At 46.7% G+C, this 20,355-nt stretch overlaps 1 protein-coding gene across 4 annotated transcripts in view; it reads left to right on the top strand.

Moving 5' to 3' along the window:
• The window catches only part of smg7 (SMG7 nonsense mediated mRNA decay factor), a 190,197-nt gene that overhangs the window by 152,022 nt on the left and 17,820 nt on the right, over positions 1-20,355 (top strand). The gene's annotated exons all lie outside the window — the stretch shown is intronic.

Raw genomic sequence — 20,355 nt, 5'->3', positions numbered from 1 at the left:
GGAACAAGGCCTTTGTTCGGATCTTGCGTGGCTAGGTCTGGAGAAGTGACTTTGTTTCTGCTGAGCTCACCCATCTGGTAGCGATGGTTGGTCTTGAACTTTTCTTAATCGTCCTTTCTTGGAGTACCTTTCAGGATTATTCTGTGCGCAGATTAAGTAATTCTCAACATAATGCATGACGTCTGCTTTTAAATTGGGCCACCAGCACAAAGGTCTTAAATGGGCATTGGTATTGTCTATCCCCTGATGTCTGTGTCCGTCATGAAATTGGTAAATTATCTGGTTTCTGTCCTGGGTGGGTACCACATAATTTCCATTTTTTTCAAAACTACACTGTCCTGTACCGTCAGTGAGTCCTTGAATTTGTCGTAGGGGGCTGGGAAGTTACCGTCTAAAACTTGCTTAAGAGTGTTGTCTGTCTTTTGGGCCTGGGCTAAATCTTCGATATTGGTCTTTGAAACCTGGACTGCGTGTATCGGTTCACTTTCGGGGGGTTGCCAAAAGTGACCGTGTTGTGATCTTGACTTGACTAAGGTGTCTGCCTTTACGTTACCGGGTGGGGAGGAACGATGATGGCTTCTGACTTTGATTATGCCATATGTGCGGTCTTTTGCTGTCTCAAGAATATGTTTCAATAATGGGGCTGTGGGTAGGGATTTACCATCAGCGGATATAAATCCTCTAGATTCCCAGAGGGACAGGAATTCTGTCAAACTATTGCCGGCGTATAAACTGTTCGAATATATATCTGCGGGGGTCGGGAAAGAATCTGGGGGGTGCTGTACTACATATGCTATTGCTGCTAATTCGGCTGCTTGTGAGCCTAAGTGACCTGGCAGTTTTAAAGATATTTCCTCTAATCCACGTTCCTGAGCCTCTTTCACATAAATACCGCATCCTGTTATTCTTTTTCCATTGCCAATGGTGGAAGAACCATTTACATAAGTTTTTAAAGAATTATCCGTGGTCAGGGGATTCTGTGTTCTGATCGTGTGGGTAGTGATTTCGGAATAAAGGGTCCTGTGTGGTGTTTGGCTGCAATAATCTGGCACTCGTGAGGTTCCTTCATACTGCAGGTTGTCCGCTAAAAATGTGTGGGTCTTTGTCCGTTTAACTGTGATGTCCCTTCCTTGTAATAAGTGTCCAGCGAGCTGCTCTGATCTGGCTAACTGAACCGTCCTTTAACCTATCATCTAATAGTAGCTGTGTTGAGGTGTGCTTGGTTAAAATCGTTACGGGGTTGAGGCCTGTGATATATGCAAAATATTGAACTGCCCAAAAGACTGCGAGCAAGTGCCATTCGCAGGCTAAAATTCCTTGCTCCATGGGATCCAAAACTCATGAGGCATAGGCTACGGGTCCTAAACGGTCATGTCTCTCCTGTAGTAGTACTGCAGAGAGGGTTCGGTCGGTGGTTGCTACTTCTATGGCGTAGGGAGTGTGGGGGTCTGGTACCTGCAAAGCGGGGGCTGTGCCTCGGGTGTGTTTTAATTCATCGATGGCATACGTGTGCTGAGGAAGCCATTCCCATGGGGTGTTCTTTTTAAGGAGTTCTGAAAGTGGGGCTGCTTTTGTGGAAAAACCATCTATATGGTTCCTACAATACCCAACTAATCCTAAGAATGATCGGACTGCAGTGACATTGTGGGGCAGATTCAATTCCTTTCTGTTCCATCTCTCTTTTTCTGTATGTGATAATGGTACCTAAGTAAAGGACCTTTTCTTTCAGAATCTGGGCTTTTTTCAGGTTGACTTTGCATCCAATTGATTGTAAGAGACCTAGCAGTTCGGAAAGAAGCTTAACATGCTCTTCCTTTGTGTCCTTCTGTAAGTTGTCCACATACTAAATAAGACATTCGGGTCGGGAAAATTTGGAAAGTCCGTTGGCCAATTGTTGATGAAAGATGGAGGTGGAGTTGTGGAAACCTTGCGGGAGGCATGTCCACGTATACTGCTGTCCTTGAAATGTGAAATTGTATTGACAGGCCTTATCTAAGGGAATGGACCAAAAGCCATTGCTAATGTCCAGCACAGTAAAGTACTTAGCATGTATTCCCTGCTTCAGCATGGTTTTGGGACTCGTGGCAACGGTGGGGGCTGCTAATGGGGTGACCTTTTTGAGCTCTCTGTAGTCAATGGTCAATCTCCATGAACCGTCTGGTTTCTTTACGGGCCAAATTGGGGCATTGTTTGTCGAGGCTACAGGCCGAATTACTCCCTGATCTAGGAAGCTATTGATAACTTTGACAATCTCACCCTTGGCTTGCTGTGGGAAACCGTATTGCTTCTGGGGCTTGGGATCAGGACCTGAAATTGTGACCATGCCTGGGATATTCGCACAATCGTGATGGTGTTGGGCGAAGGATGCTTTATGTTTACTTAGGACCTGTCTTATCTGTACTAATGGCTTGCGGATCAAACCAATAGTTGTCTAATGAGCAGATTCTATGTTCGTAGTCTCCTACTTTGAGCGTGGCGGGGGCTCTTGCTGTTCTGGCCATTTTCCATACACACTTATTCACGGGGTCAAAGGAAAGGTTGTGTGAGCTCATGAAGTTGATTCCTAAAATGTGCTCTGCTGTTTGGGGCAAGGCCACTAAAAGAACGGGGTGCTTGGTGTTTATGTTGCCGATTTGAATATCTACGGGGGCTGTAATGTATTCCTGTTGTACATGTCCTGTAAATCCACTAAGAGTGATGGTGTCTGTGGTGGACCATTCGTTGCGCTGAAACATTGTGGAGGAGTTTAAAGTGGTGTGGGACCCTCCTGTGTCCCAAAGGAAGTCTACTGGGTGTCAAAGAACAAAGAAAAGTACAGCACAGGAACAGGCCCTTCGGCCGTCCAAGCCTGTGCCAACCATGCTGCCCTTCTAAACTAAAATCTTCTACACTTCCTGGGACCATATCCCTCTTTAAGATGTATCTGGACAGATACATGAATGGGCAGTCAGCAGAGGGATACAGATCCTTAGAAAATAGGCAACAGATTTAGATGGAGGATCTGGATCGGTGCAGGCTTGGAGGGCCGAAGGGCCTGTTCCTGTGCTGTGATTTCTCTTTGTTCTTTATTCCCATCCTATTCATGTATTTGTCAAGATCCCCCTTTAAATGTCACCATCGTCCCTGCTTCCATGACCACCTCCAGCAGCGAGTTCCAGGCACCCACTGCCCTCTGTGTGTATAAAAAAAAAAACTTGCCTCATACATCTACTCTAAACCTTGCCCCTTACACCTTAAACCTATGCTCCCTAGTAATTGACCCCTCTACTCTGGGGCAAAGCCTCTGACTATCCACTCTGTCTATGCCCCTCATAATTTTGTAGACCTCTATCAGGTCGCCCCTCAACCTCCGTCGTTCCAGTGAGAATAAACCGCGTTTATTCAACTGCTCCTCATAGCTAATGCCCTCCATACCAGGCAACATCCTGGTAAATGACTGAAGAGTCTCTGCAATGGGGGTTGGCCTGATCTATGTGCAGCCCTGGCCCAACGGGATAGTTTTAAAAGGGGACAGCACGGCAGCTTTGTGGATAGCACAATTTCTTCACCGCTCCAGGGTCCCAGGTTCGATTCCGGCTTGGGTCACTGTCTGTGCGGAGTCTGCACATCCTCCCCGTGTCTGCGTGGGTTTCCTCCCACAGTCCAAAGATGTGCAGGTTAGGTGGATTGGCCATGATAAATTGCCCTTGGTGTCCAAAATTGCCTTAGTTTGGGTGGGGTTACTGGGTTATGGGGATAGGGTGGAGGTGTTGACCTTGGGTCGGGTGCTCTTTCCAAGAGCTGGTGCAGACTCGATGGGCCGAATGGCCTCCTTCTGCACTGTAAATTCTATAATAAAAAGTCTCTTCTGCACCCTCTCTAAAGCCTCCACATCCTTCTGGTAGTGTGGCGACCAGAATTGAACACTACACTCCAGGCCTACACTTGTGGCCTAACTAAGGTTCTATACAGCTGCAACATGGACTTGCCAATTCTTATACTCAATGCCCCGGCCAATGAAGGCAAGTATGCCGTATGCCTTCTTGACTACCTTCTCCACCTGCGTTGCCCCCTTTCAGTGACCTGTGGAGCTGTACACCTAGATCTCTCTGACTGTCAATACTCTTGAGGGTTCTACCAATTAACTGTATATTCCTGCCTGCATTAGACCTTGCAAAATGCATTAGCTCACATTTGTCCGGATTAAACTCCATTTGTCATCTCTCCGCCCAAGTCCCCAAACGATCTAAATCCTGTTATATCCTCTGACAGTCCTCATCACTATCTGCAATTCCACCAACCTTTGTGTCGTCTGCAAACTTACTAATCAGACCAGTTACATTTTCCTCCAAATCATTTATATACACCACGAACAGTAAAGGTCCCAGCACTGATCCCTGCAGAACACCCCACTAGTCTCAGCCCTCCAATCAGAAAAGCACCCTTCATTTGCTACTCTCTGCCTTCTATGACCTAGCCAGTTCTGTATCCATCTTGCCAGCTCACCCCTGATCCTGTGTGACTTCACCTTTTGTACCAGTCTGCCATGAGGGACCTTGTCAAAGGCCTTACTGAAGTCCACGTAGACAACATCCACTGCCCTACCTGCATCAATCATCTTTGTGACCTCTTTGAAAAACTCTAACGAGACGTGACCTCCCCTTTACAAAACCGTGCTGCCTCTCGCTAATACGTCCATTTGCTTCCAAATGGGAGTAGATCCTGCCTCGAAGAATTCTCTCCAGTAATTTCCCTACCACTGACGTAAGGCTCACCGGCCTGTAGTTCCCTGGATTATCCTTGCTACCCTTCTTAAACAAAGGAACAACATTGGCTATTCTTCAGTCCTCCGGGACATTGCCTGAAGACAGTGAGGATCCAAAGATTTCTGTCAAGGCCTCAGCAATTTACTCTCTTGCCTCCTTCAGTATCCTGGAGTAGATCCCATCAGGCCCTGGGGACTTACCTACCTTAATATTTTTCGACGCCCAACACCTCGTCTTTTTGGATCTCAATGTGACCCAGGCTATCTACACACCCTTCTCCAGACTCAACATCCACCAATTCCTTCTCTTTGGTGAAACCTGATGCAAAGTATTAATTTAGTACCTCGCCCATTTCCTCTGGCTCCACACATAGATTCCCTTGCCTAACCTTCAGTAGGCCAACCCTTCCCTGGCTACCCTCTTGCTTTTTATGTACGTGTAAAAAGCCGTGGGATTTTCCTTGACCCTATTTGCCATTGACTTTTCGTGACCTCTTTTAGCCCTCCTGACTCCTTGCTTGCGTTCCTTCCTACTTTCCTTGTATTCCACACAGGCTTCGTCTGTTCCCAGCCTTAAATGCCTCCCTTTTTCTTTTTGACGAGGCCTACAATATCTCTCGTTATCCAAGGTTCCCGAAATTTGGCGTATTAATCCTTCCGCACAGGAACATGCCGGTCCTGAATTCCTTTCAACTGACATTTGAAAGCCTCCCACATGTCAGATGTTGATTTACCCTCAAACATCCGCCCCCAATCTAGGTTCTTCAGTTCCCGCCTAAGATTGTTATAATTAGCCTTCCCCCAATTTAGCACATTCACCCTAGGACCACTCTTATCCTTGTCCACCAGCACTTTAAAACTTGCTGAATTGTGGTCCAGGTTCCTGAAATGCTCCCCTACTGAAACTTTTACCACTTAGCTGGGCTCATTCCCCAATACCAGTTCCAGGACAGCTCCTTCCCCAGTTGGACTGTCTACATATTGTTTCAAGAAGTTCTCCTGAATGCTCCTTTCAAACTCTGCCCGTCTAAGCCCCTAGCACTAAGTGAGTCCCAGTCAATATTGGGGACGTTGATGTCTCCCATCACAACAACCCTCTTGCTTTTACTCCTTTCCAAAATCTGTCTACGTATCTGCTCCTCTATATGCTGCCGGCTGTTGGGAGGCCTGTAGTAAACCCCCCAACATTGTGACTGCACCCTTCTTATTCCTGATCTCTACCCATATAGCCTCGCTGCCCTCGGAGGTGTCCTCCCGTAGCACAGCTATGATATTCTCCCTAACCAGTAGTGCAACTCCGCCACCCCTTTTACATCCTCCTCTATCCCGCCTGAAACATCTAAATCGTGGAACGTTTAGTTGCCAATCCTGTCGTTCCTTCAACCAGGTCTCTGTAATGGCAACAACATCATAGTTCCAAGCTCTAAGTTCATCTGCCTTACCTGTTATACTTCTTGCATTAGAACATATGCACTTCAGGCCACCAGACCTGTTTTCAGCAACATTCTCCCTGCCTGCTCTTCCTCCGAGCCAAACTGGCCCTATTCCCTAGTTCTCGCTCAATGTTTTCACCTTCTGACCTATTGCTCCGGTACCCACCACCCTGCGATACTAGTTTAAACCCACCTGTGTGACACGAGCAAACCTCGCAGCCAGGATATTTATGCGCCTCCAGTTTAGATGCAACCCGTCCTTCTTATACACATCACACCTGCCCCGGAAGAGTTCCCAATGGTCCAGATAACGGAAACCCTCCCTCCTACACCAGCTGTTTAGCCACGTATTTCGCTGCTCTATCTTCCTATTTCTACCCTCACTGGTTCGTGGCACAGGGAGTAATCCCGAGATTACACCCCTAGAGGTCCTGTCTTTTAACTTTCTGCCTAGCTCCCTGAACTCCAGCTGCAGGACGTCATGCCCCTTCCTGTCTATGTCGTTAGTACCAATATGTACAACAAGCTCTGCCTGTTTGCCCTCCCCCTTCAGGATGCCCGCTACCCGTTCTGAGACATCCTGGACCCTGGCACCAGGGAGGCAATGTAGCATCCTGGAGTCTCTTTCACGTCCACAGAAGCGCCTATCTGTGCCCCTGACTATAGAGTCCCCGATGACTATTGTCCTTCTGTGCTTTGACCCTCCCCGCTGAACATCAGAGCCAGCCGTGGTGCTACTGCTCTGGCTGCTGCTGTTTTCCCCTGATTGGCTATTCCCTCAACAGTATCCAAAGCGGTATACCTGTTCGAGAGAGGGACAACCACAGGGGATTCCTGCACTGACTGCCTGCCCCTTCTGGTGGTCACCCATCTCTCTGCCTGCACCTTAGGTGTGACCATATTTCTATAACTTCGATCTATGATGCTTTCCGCCACTTGCATGCTGCACAGATCTGCCACATCTCGCAGTTGGAGCATTGCACCTTGCTGTGTGACATTTAAGCACTAATTAATTAATTTAAAATAAACACTTGAATTCTTGTTAGATTGAGTTAGAATTAAAGATATGACCCTGGCGCTAGATGATTTTTGCTGTAAAATTAAATGCTAAATACCGATCACTGCCCTCCGGTTTAGTTACTCCACTACCTAGTTAATCAATTGGATTTGATTTGCAATTTTGTTGTTCTAATTTAACAGATTGCCAACCAGCCAATCAGGTCACAGCTTTACTGTGATGCCACTTCAGTTCCCCGCCCCCCCCAAGCAATTTGAAAAGGTAATAAAAATAAAAATCACTTACCTTCTCAGGATGCTCCCTGGTTTTCTCCCTGCAGATTAACGTTACAGGCCAGAAGGAAGAGAACAAAACGGTAGGGGAAAAGCACCTTCTCCCACTCTGCACCGAATTACCAAGTTCCAATTCCCACTGGATGTGTCTCACTCACTCAGGATGTATAGAACAGTACAGCACAGAACAGGCCCTTCGGCCCTCGATGTTGTGCCGAGCAAATAATCACCCTACTGAAACCCACGTATCCACCCTATACCCGTAACCCAACAACCCCCCCCTTAACCTTACTTTTTAGGACACTACGGGCAATTTAGCATGGCCAATCCACCTAACCCGCACATCTTTGGACTGTGGGAGGAAACCGGAGCACCCGGAGGAAACCCACGCACACACGGGGAGGACGTGCAGACTCCGCACAGACAGTGACCCAGCCGGGAATCGAACCTGGGACCCTGGAGCTGTGAAGCATTTATGCTAACCACCATGCTACCGTGCTGCCCCCTGAGTGTACCGTCCTGAGTGTCCTGATGTGTCTCCTTTACTTGTGCAAAGCTTCACCGGACTGTGCCTGTGACTACTGGTCTGCCTGATTTGTCCCAGAGTGTGTTGCAGACCCAAGTTGGGGAGTCCAAACACCGTCAATCTGTGCTATTAATCACTGCAGTATCTGATCGGGTGCTAATGCTATGTATGGGCCTAACATTGTCCTAGGTGGGGCGTTGGCTTGCTGGTTCCGTTGCTGGTTCGGGGGGGGGGGGGTTGCATTCCACAATGGAACAAAGACAGTACAGTAGATCAGGGGGGGTGTAATGTCACTTTTGTCCACAATTATAGCAACCTCATGGTGCCTGTGCTGTGAGCTGCTGGCCTTCATTTCTGCCCTCATTTACCCATGCGGGGTCCTGAGCAGTCCTCACTGGGTTCATATTTGCTTCTGCCTTCTCCTGATCTGCCTTTCTATGTATGGATTGTTCCCAAGTTCTAGAGAGTCTCTTTAAAACCCAAACTTCATTATGTGTGGTGTCTATGGGGTCGTAATTTACTCAGGCTTTTTTGACCTGCTCATTATCTAAGTTTGTGTGGTTCAATTCCCCAAATACGGCTTTAAAATGGATCCAAAGGCGACCTGCGTATGCAGTCGGATGCTCTCCCTTCTTTTGTCTACACCGGTTTAAACCTTCTATGGGATCTCCTCTGTTGTATCCAATCGCGTCTAAAATAGCTGCCTTCGGGCTTCTGGTGTGCACCATGGAGTAAGTGGTCACACACAAGGCAGCTCCTGCCCAAGGTTACAGAAAAGAGCTCCTTTTTAAGCAATACGGGGTGGAATTTTGATGAAAAGGCATAGGTGAATGTCGGAGGAGTACTTTCCCCCAGGAATGGTATGTTTCTTGGTTACCAGACCCGCAGAAACAGTGAAAGACTTGGCTGAAGCTACAGCAGAGACAAAATTCTCTTCCAGCATGCAGGCGGGGGAAGGGCGAGCTTAAAGGCCTCAAGCTGACTTGAGAGCCTTTATGAAAGCTGAATTCTAGCAGTAGAGGGAACAACTGTGAAAAGATCTCACAAAGGCCATTGAAGAAGCGGTGACAGCTGACTTCCGGTGACAGCGGGCGGGAGGCAGCCACGCGTTGGAGGGCTCCCGTTCGGGAATGGCATTGTCGTGGATTGACGCCCGGTCCTAGGGGCAGTGAAGGCCAGAAGAAAGTACAGGGAAGGGATATGTCGAGGTCTAGTAAGAAAACGGCTGTGAAAACAGCTGAAAGTTCGTTGGGGAGTAGAAAGGTCACTGCGGGGTCACCAAGGAAAATGGAGGCTGGAGCATCAGGGGAGGCCGCATTGCTTACAGCTGAAGAAATAAGTAAGATAATGGCTGCAGAATTCAAAAGGCAGTTTACAAAATACATGGAGACAATGAGGAAGAGGATGAGGGAGGTTTTGAGTGTGCTGATGGAGGAGGCGATTTCCCCGGCGGTGACGGAGGTGCGGGAGCAAGGGGAGGCGCTGAAGGAAGTTATGGGGACATTATTGCAGCATGGTGATCAACTTGCGTCGATGGAGAAGGAGATGCGGAAGATGATGGAGGTGAACAAGGATCTGCGAGAGAAAATTGAAGACCTGGAAAACAGGTCCAGGCGACAGAATTTGAGGATTGTGGGGCTGCCCGAAGGAGTTGAAGGGCCGAGACCGACTGAGTATTTTGCTGCGATGCTGGCGGAACTATTGGGGGAGAGGGAGGATCCCTCCCGATATGAACTGGATCGGGCTCATCGGTCGTGGAGGCCTGTATCAAAGGCGAGTGAGCCGCCAAGAGTAGTGACTCTGTGCTTCCGTAGGTACTGTATGAAAGAGAAGGTCCTGTGCTGGGCCAAGCAGAAGTGGGTGGTGCAGTGGGCTAGAGCTGGCATCCATGTATACCAGGACTTTACGGTGGAGCTGGCGAGGAGGCGGGCTGCTTTCAACCAGGTGAAGAGGGCCCTGTACATTAGCAAGGCGCAGTGCGGCATTGTATATCCAGCAAAGCTGAGGGTCTCTTACAAACTCAAGGACTTTTATTTTGGAACGGCGGAGGCAGCGGAGGAATTTGCGAAGGCAGAAGGACTGTGGCAGAATTGAGAAATGGCCATGTGCCGATGTAACCTTGTGACTAAATTTTCTTTTTTTTTTTGTTTGTTTGTTTCACTGCGTGCGGATGTATGGGCTGAAGGAGCCGGTGTTGTATATATTTGGACAAGGGAAGTGATGGGACTTTCACTCGAAGTGAGGGCTCTTCGGGGTTTGTGCGCTAAAAGGGGGATTTTTGGGGCTTTCCTAGGGTCGGGAAAGGGACCCGGGCGGGGGCCTCCAAGCTGGCCCGTCTAAGCCAGCCAGTGAACGGGAGTGAGGTGGGGGGAGGGGCTGCGGCCATCGGAGCCTGGCAGAACAGGGTCCGTGTGGTCTAGCCGGGGTGGAAAGTTGGAGGGGAAGGAGTTTTACAAGAGGTAGTGGACGGGAGAGGAGTGTGGGGGGGGGGGGTTTACAACTCTTGGGTATCATGTACGGCACTCTTTCAGAGGTTGGACGGCGTTGTGTGTGTTGGCGGGGGGGGGGGGGGGGGGGGGGGGGGGGGAGGAAAGAGAGAGAGAGAGAGAGAGTGGACTCAATGGTGACCATGAGCAGTCCCGGGCTTTTTTCTTTTTCTCCTTTGTTTTTTGTTTCCACCGTGGGAGGGTTTGTTTTATTGGATGCATATATTGACAGGTGGGTCGTTGTTTGGGGTGGTGGGAGGATGGGATCGTTGTTATTGTTCAGGGGATTGATTTTGTATTTGTTACCGTTTACTGTTTGTGGGTGGGGTGTAAATTTTGGAGGAAAATGGAGAATGAAAACATATATAAAATAGCTGCCTTCATCTCCTGGAGGCTTCCTCCTCCTACATTATGGGGTTCTGGTAAAGCTGAGCTCACGGATGGGTCAAGGTTCATGACTATAAGCTTAACTTCCTCCGGTTCGTCCAAACGGTACATAACTGTTTGCTGTCGTACTCTTTCAAAGAAATTATGCGGGTCTGCTGTGGGTTCAAATGGTTCAATTTTGGCGCATGCATCTCTCAATTGGGTGATGATTAGTGGGGTGGTGTGAAGAAAATCGGTCTCCTTGCGATCCTGTGATGTGCACTGTGTGGTAACTGGATTCATGGGGGTGTGTGCTGCCTGTGCAGTCGGTGATGTGGGTGCTTTCCTTTTCGGGGTCTGGGGGAGGGGCTCTATTCTGATTTTCTGTATCCCCCCACATATCTAATGGCGGTTTCATTTAGTTCTTGCCAATTGGGGCCATTCTCCTGATCTAAATTCGGTCCAAAGATATCTCTGAAGCTATTTTGCACTGAAAGCAGTGACTGTAACTTTACTATTTGTTACCTACATTTGGCATGATCTACTGCACTCTGTCTATGTTCCGTTGTGGAACTATGGAGCGCTTGTAAAGCTGCCTTCAAATCTGTGCATTGTTTTTTTTAGCTGTTCTACCTGCTGTTCCGTCTCTTCTCGTACCAAAATTGCGCGCTGTGTATCTTGGTAGGCCTTATCATACTGGGTCTGAAAGCTGCTACGGTGAACTATACAGGATTGGTGTGCCCGTTTGACATCAGCCATCTCTTTAACTTTAGCTGCCAACTGTTCTCGGAGTTGCTAATTAATTTTCTCACATTCACTAAAGTTTCCCTCATTCTTTTCTTTCTCAACTAGCTGTCTGCGGAGCGTTCTCACGACCTCGTCTGTGCCTCGCAATTGTGCCAAACAGGACACGATTGCCATCGGCTTACGAACTTTCACTGCATTCATTTTGTGTACCTCGGTTAGGTTGTCTCACCAGTTTGTCCTATGATTCCTGGACCAGACTTCATTTGAACAAAACTCTGACCAATGGGGCCATCCTTTCCCCTTCAAATACTTTCTCAATTCCTCTTCCCATATGGGGCACTGCTCTGCTCTACTGGTTGCTGCGCCCTCAGGTTCCTGTGGGTTCATTAGGCGTTCCATTGCCTTTGCTAGCATTGCTTCTATTATCTCTTTTCCTCCCGTTAATTTGGGACGGGGGGAAAAGGCGGCGATTTGAACAGTGGGTATGGCCTAGGCTATTTTCCAGTTCACAATACTCCCAATAGATTTTGTAGCGTAAAACGAACGAGTTTACCTTGTATCCCTGTCAGTACGCATGCAAGTTAATACACACTTCCGAATCTTGGAGATTTGATCGATACGGGCCTTACACTTGTTGTTTCGTTCACTTTTCTCAATTAGGTTTCTAATGCAAAGTTTTGTGGGTTCTCTCGGAGTCACAAAATCGCTTCTAGGTCGAGCCCCGTCAGATGTCGCCAATAATGTTGCCAATTGGCACCGGAGACGCCAATAATGTTGCTCTTTTAACTGGATACTGATATGACAGTTATTAATGAGGATATTGCTTTTCAGAGTTGCCAGGTATCAAATTATACCACCACAAGGTTTTACCGGATATCGATCAAAGACCAAACAACCAATTAGTTAGTTCAAGTTCAATGATAGTTTATTTACACACAAGAATTACTTCGACATGCAACATAAAACACTACAAGCTAAATTACACCTAACACTACAACAACCTGTACTTAACTTCAGGCACTCGGCTTTATGCAGAGGAACAAGGCCTTTGTTCGGACCTTGCGTGGCTGGGTCTGGAGAAATGACTTTGTTCCTGCTGAGCTCATCCGTCTGGTAGCGATCGTTGGTCTTGAACTTATCTTCTGGTCGTGATGCTGCACTTGGTTTTAGGCGTAGGTCAGGGCCGAGAGAGACCCAGCGCCGGGGCCAAGAGAGACCGAACACATGGCAGTGTCTCTCTTTATCCTTCTGAGGTTTCGCACTCTTTTGGGCGGTCCTTAGCTTTGGACCCAATAATTCGGCAGGCTTCCATTACTGCCTTCGATTTTGGCCAATAAAGGGGCGGGTGCCTTGATGGCGGGGCATGTCCTGTGCAGTCATTGACAGTGGATTTTTGGGCTCCCTGAGCAAAAGGAGTGGTGCTGATGAGTCTGTTTCTGTATCTGTTACCTGAGTGCAGGTCTTTTGTTCTGGGGAAATGGGCCATTAGAATGCAAAGTAGCTGGGGGTTTCGATAGCGTCTAGTTATGAGTTGCCAATATACATAAGCTCCGAGCGCCTGAGTCCTGGGTTGACCATATTTCCCATGGTCCTTTACGCGTGGCCATATTTCCCGGGATCCTTTGTAAGTGGCCATCCCAGATGGCTACGCTAGCAAACACATTACTACTGTCATCAATGTCATTGATTGTTATCCCCCCCCCACTGCATCCCTCCATCTCACCACCCTTCCCTCTTTTTTTTTCCCCCCTCTCCCGTCGTTCCCTCACCTCTTTCTTCCTGTGTGTGTCTCCTTGCCCTCCCTCCTACCTCGTTTGGACATAACACTGCTATTTTCCTAGATGCATCAGTACACTTTCCCTCTGCAACAAATTCCATTTCTTTGCTGTTCGAACTTATTTGAAGTAAAGCTAGAAGATATTTTTCAAAAGCTTTGTTCAAGTAAATTTATTTTCAATGAGAGGAAATAACATGCAACTGAACTTTCGTTGTTCAATTATAAATACTGTACAAATTTCTGAAATTATATTTTCAATATCTTCACACATTTTGATCTGAATGTAAATCAAACCTTGTTGGCCTCAAGTTACTGTGAATCAGAGCCTCTGGTGCTCTCCCTGTATGGCTCAAAAAAATAATCTGTTGAACTTGGTAAAGTGCCGGGGAGACATGCTGGCTATCGAACAAGTTGTTGTATATATAACGTGAAGGATTATATTTGCTGGTGTTTAGATAATTGAAGGGGGGGGGGGGGGGGGAATTTATTACAAACCTTTAAAATTCTAACAAGACTAGACAGGGTATATGCAAGAAGAATGTTCCCGACGGGGGTGTCCAGAACCAGGGAACATACTCTTGAAGATACAAGGTAGCCCATTTAGGACTGAGATGAGGAGAAATTTCTTCACCCAGAGAGTGCAAAGCCTGTGGAATTTGCTACCACAAAGTAGTTGAGACCCATGTTTACAAGAAGGAGCTCTTGGGGATAAAGGAATTAAAGGATATGGGGGAACAGGCTATTGAGTTGGATGACTAGCCATAATCATCATGAATGGAGGAGCAGTATGGAAGGGACAAATGGCCCATTCCTGCTCCATAATTTCTATGTTTAATATTTAGTACTCAGAAATGCTATCATACCAGTTGGTGGGCAAAGGTTTCAGCAAAATACTTTCACAAGATGTTACTTTGTACAATTTGGAGGGAACCTTCCGCACTGCAGATTCGCTCCAATGCATCAGGATGGTTGCTGCTATTGCTGCCTTAGATTGGACCTCATGTTGACCACCAACAACACCACCTGCTGAAGCCTACTGCTCACAGATTTATAGCTGCATAGTAGAGGGATGCAGCCGCACTATCAACAAAAAGCCAGAAGATCAGTTTCCTTGAGGTGTCTGAACACAGTGTTTCAAAAGCCTCAAGATGTCAGGTCAGATGGTGGCAGATGCCTGCAACATCTTAGAAGGCTCGCTGCCTGCTGGAACTGGTAGTCACGTGTTACAGGTGACCACAGCCCTCAGCCATTTGACCTCCCAAATCCTTCCAGGTTCCTTCTGCAGACAGATCCAGGATCTCCCAGTTGACACAGATGACCAGTTGTTTGCTAAGGCTGGCAATTATGGCAACTTTGCTATTGATGTCAATCAAAATGAGCAGGCGCTTGCTTCCCACAGGTGCAGGATGATGTTGACTGCACAGCGGTGACAATTATTTGCCAACTGCAAGGACTTTCATTTCATTGATGTCTAGCTGGTGTTCAACTGCAAAAAATGTTTATACAGCCATGTGCAAGATTCCCAGCCAACTACGAAAATGCTTTCATCCTGTGGCAGCACAAGCTCCCTGATCTCTTCACACTTGGAAGCAGAATTAACAGGTAGCAACTGCAAACTTGGCTCATGCCACCTTCAAAAAATTGACCACTGAAGCCCTACAGCACAACAATGAATGCCACATCACCATCGGGTATGTAATTGAACAGGCCATCAGCACAATAAAGGCGTAATGTAGGTGCCTGGACACATCAGCCAGCTCCTTAAGTATGCACCAACTACAATTTCCAGAATGCTTGTTGTTTGCTGTACACTGCGCAGCATTATAATAATCTTTATTAGTGTCACAAGTAGGCTTACATTAACACTGCAATGAAACTACTGTGAAAATCTAGCCGCCACACTCTGATGCCTGTTTGGGTACACAGAGGGAGAATTCAGAATGTCCAATTCACCCAACAAGCGTGTCTTTTGGGACTTGTGGGAGGAAACCCACGCAGGCATGGGGAGAACGTGCAGACTCCGCACAGTGACCCAAGCGGGAATCGAACCTGGGGCTCTGGTACAGCAAGGCAAAGATCTGTAGGAGGAAGGTGGCAAAGCGTTCTAATTCTCTTTGAATGGTTCATTGGGGGATATGGAAGAGCAGGAAAAGAGTGATGAGACATTGCACCTCCCAGCTACTGTCATTGCTGTTTCAGAGATGCCTTTATTAATGCCAGGTTCCCTAGATGACACCAATGGATCCATGTCAGCAGAAAATGAAACCACCACTGTTTCCCCTCCCTACCTCTGACCCTAGTGACAAACTGCAGTCTTGAAGCCAGCCACAGTTTGAATATGAACTTATGAACTTAAATTATTGTCATGGCACCTGCCACACTATTCAGGGAAGCACATATCATCTAATTGGCTTGTGACATAACCCCTTTCATGTTTTGAGGTGGATTCCTTCAATCACTCTCTCCAGCTGTGTGAATTCCACTTTGAAAGCCTGTCAGTGCATTGCACATTCCTGCTGTTCAGTAGGTTTCTTCATGGAGACCCCTGCGTTACTGTTTTTGTATTGCGGACCGACCAATTTTGTTGTCCTGGTCTCTATCATCTGTTTTGCTCACTTGCGAATTATGAGTCATTAAGTGAAAGCACAACTCTCATTACTGGTCCTATCAAAACGTGAGGAACAAAGTTGTATGCCCTGAATTCAGTGTAATAACTTGTCAGATACTGCTACTTAAGCTTGTATTGTAAGCGTAAATCCAGGTGCAGGATGTCAAAACTCGGCATCAGTAATAGAAGTGTATAAGGGCATAATTGCTTGTACATGCAAACTTCAGTGCAGCATCCAAAATGGAAAAACTTCAACGCTTTTGCATTCTGACAAAGTGATATTATTATTTTTTTTTTTTTATAAATTTAGATTACCCAATTATTTTTTCCAATGAAGGGGCAATTTAGCGTGGCCAATCCACCTAACCTGCACATCTTTGGGTTGTGGGGGCGAAACCCACGCAGACACGGGGAGAATGTGCAAACTCCACACGGACAGTGACCCAGAGCCGGGATCGAACCTGGGACCTCAGCGCCGTGAGGCGGTTGTGCTAACCACTAGGCCACCGTGCTGCCCTACAAAGTGATATTATTGATTGCATCTTTCAATCCTACAAACTGTAGGAATCGGAAAAAGTTTTGAAGAATATTTTCTTATATATATTACTTTTTTAAGCACACTGATCTGATCCCTGCAGTTGATACGAGTCACACCTGGCACAAAGGAAGATGATTAGAACATAGAACAGTACAGCACAGAACAGGCCCTTCGGCCCTCAATGTTGTGCCGAGCCATGATCACCCTACTCAAACCCACGTATCCACCCTATACCCGTAACCCAACAATCCCCCCTTTAACCTTACTTTTATTAGGACACTACGGGCAATTTAGCATGGCCAATCCACCTAACCCGCACATCTTTGGACTGTGGGAGGAAACCGGAGCACCCGGAGGAAACCCACGCACACGGGGAGGACGTGCAGACTCCACACAGACAGTGACCCAGCCGGGAATCAAACCTGGGACCCTGGAGCTGTGAAGCATTTTTGCTAACCACCATGCTACCCTGCTGCCCCATGATTGTGGTTGTTGGTGGTCAATCATCTCAGTTACCTGACATAACTGCAAGTGTTCCTCAGGATAGTATCCTTAGTCCAACCATCTTCAGCTACTTCATCAATGATCTTCCCTCCCTCATAAAGTCCAAAGTGGAGATGTTTGCTGATGATTGTTCAGCGCCACTCGCGCACGACTCCTCAGATACTGAAACAGTCTATGTCTAAATGCAGCAAGACCTGGCACGTATCCAGGCTTGGGCTAATAAATGGCTAGTAACACTCGTTCTACACAAGTGCCAGGCAATAGCCATCTCCCGACAAGAGAGAATCTAACCATTTCCCATTGATATTCAATAGCATTACTTTTGACCAGAAACTGAACTAGACTAGCTGAATAATAATAATAATCTTTTATTATCACAAATTTGAAGTTACTGTGAAAAGCCCCTAATCGCCACATTCCGGCGCCTGTTCGGGGAGGCCGGTACGGGAATTGAACCCGCGCTGCTGGCCTTATTCTGCATTACAAACCAGCTGTCTAGCGCACTAATAAATACCATGGCTACCAGCGCAGGTTAGAAGCTAAGAATCTTGCAGCAGGTAGCTTAACTCCTGATTCCTCAAAGCCTGTCCACCATCTGAGCGGCATGGTAGCACCGTGGTTAGCACTGTTGCTTCACAGCACCAGAGCCCCAGGTTCAATTTCTGGCGTGGTCACTGTCTGTGCGGAGTCTGCAAGTTCTCCCTGTGTCTGCGTGGGTTTCCTCTGGGTGCTCCGGTTTCCCCTGAGCCAAGTTTTGCCACAGTCATGTGTGCATAGGAAGTATAGTAGGGGGCAAAGTACGCATCCTTGCGGGGCCCTGGTATTGAGGACTATTGTGGAGGAGGTGGTGTTGTTTATCCTTGCTGATTGTGATCTATTGGCCCGGAAGTCAAGGATCCAGTTGCAGAGGGAGGAGTCAAGTCCTAGGTTTTTGAGTTTTGATATGTGCTTGGCTGGGAATATGGTGTTGAAGGCAGAGCTACAGTCAATGAATAGGAGTCTGACATAGGAGTTCTTGTTGTCGAGATGCTCCAGGGGTGAGTGTAGAGCCAGGGAGATGGCGTCCACTGTGGACTGGTTGTGGCATTTGCAAATATACCGATCAGGCAGAAACTGTGGACGGAGAATAGCAGTTGACAATTCAGATTATGACTTTTATACAGTTTAAATACATTGTTTTTTGAGTTGCGTGAGTAAAATTGTAGCAGAGATTGACATACATGTGATGGTGTAAAATTTGAAAGAGGGATTTCTTTAGAGGCTTAAATTAGTTTTGTCACTTAGCATATTGTTGTGTTTCTTGGCTCCCACATCAAATAAATAGATGTTTCAAAATTAAGTCTATTAAAAAATCTACTTGTATGTATTAAGTTTTTGCTATGAAATCTTTTGTCTGTTCATACTTTTGCTCTCTACTAATAGAAGTTGAATCCAAGTAAATAAGTGCCTGAATACAGAGGTGGAGATTGAGGTTTGGTACTGTGCATACTTGAGCCCTCGGTCCTCAAACTGACCTGCAAAATGTTGAATCCCTTGAGGGTGGAGAGTGAGAAAGTTGCTAGTAAAATAACTTCTGTTAGCCATTTTCCTGCATCCAGCAAGAGTATAGCTGCAAACATTCCAACATAAACCATTTCTCCATTTAAGGCAGCCAAGTCATAAAAGAAGTATAATGAATTCTCCAAACATGGGCCAATTTGAATCTTTTTAGCCTGCAAAACTAAATCATAAATTCCACGAATACAAATACATCAATGTTACAAAATATAAACCGACATGCACAGTGACCTCTTGGTATGTGGGGGAAATTATATGGGAGCAGATAGTCACCGCTGTATATTAAACAGGTTGATTGACTTAATAAATCCTATAATCCCCTTTGTTGTTACCATCGGTTCTGTTGTTTCTTTGATAGCAGTATCGTATTGTTTTACATCTTGGTATTAAACATTTGTGAAGTGTGAGGCCAGAGTAACTGCCCTTTATGCCAAGGAGCCGAGAAAAAAATGAAGAAAATGGGAATCAAGAGGCAAAGTGGCTGGAGATGTTTTTAGCATAAAGAGAGATAGTTGTGGTTGTTGGAAGTCCATCATCTTAGTTCCAGGATATTGATGTAGGAATTCTTCCATGTAGTATCTTACGCCCAACCACCTTCAGCTACTTCATCAATGACCTTCAACCAGCATAAGATCAGAGGTGGGGATGTGAGGAATCATCTTTAGTACCATTTGGAACTCCTCAGAGTGAGGCAGCGCATGCCACAAATAGCAAGATCTGGACAACACTTGGCTAATAAATGGCGGGGTCATTCGCACCACACCAGTATCGGGCAGTGATCATCTCCAACACGAGAGAATGGTGGCACATTGGTTAGCACTGTTGCTTCATAGCACCAGGCACCCGGGGTCGATTTCCGGCTTGGGTCACTGACTGTGTGGAGTTCTCCCCGTGAATGCGCGGGTTTCCTCCAGGTGCTCCGGTTTCTTCCCACAAGTCCCGAAAGACATGCTTCAGAGTATCCGAACAGGCGCCGGAATGTGGTGTCTAGGGGATTCTCACGATAACTTCATTGCAGTTTTAATGTAAGCCTACTTGTGACACTAATAAAGATTATTATTATTGATGTTCAGCAGTGCCCAACAATCAACATTCTGGAATTGCCATTGACCAAAAACTTAACTTGACCAGCCAAATGAATTCAGTGGCTACAAGAGCAGATCAGAGGCTAAAGATTATGGTTAGTAACTTACCCTGAAGCCTGCCCACTCTACAAGGCACAAGTCTCGAGTATGATGGAATACTCCCCGCTCTCCTGGATGAATGAAGATTCAACATTCAAGAAGCAAAGCAGCCCACTTGATCAATGCACCATCCACCAATTTGGACATTCACTCCCTCCACCACTGGCACACAGTATCAGTAGTGTGTGGCATCCATAAGATGTGCAGCAACTTGTCAAAGTACCTTCAGCAGAACCTTCCAAACCCACGATTTATCCGAGCAGGGCAAGGGTAATAGACTCATGGGAACATCAGCTGCAATTTGCCATCTGAGCCACACACCATCTTACTTGGGACTATATCGCCACTCTTATACTGTTATTGGGTCAAAAACCTGGAACTACCTCAGTAAAAGCACTATGCATGTACCCAGACCAGATGGACTGGAATAGTTCAAGAAGGTGATTCATCGCCACCAGCTCGCAGGCAAATAGGAATGGGCAATAAATGAGTAAATAAAACAAATCAAGGTTGTTTGATAAGTTAATTGTTTTCTAGATCCCTGCTCACATGTAGGAGCTAATGAAAATGTCAGCAAATATTAAGAGGTCTGATG

Source organism: Scyliorhinus canicula, chromosome 4, assembly GCF_902713615.1.
Source record: "Scyliorhinus canicula chromosome 4, sScyCan1.1, whole genome shotgun sequence".
Lineage (NCBI taxonomy): Eukaryota > Metazoa > Chordata > Chondrichthyes > Carcharhiniformes > Scyliorhinidae > Scyliorhinus > Scyliorhinus canicula.
This window is presented reverse-complemented; position numbering and strand designations above follow the sequence as displayed.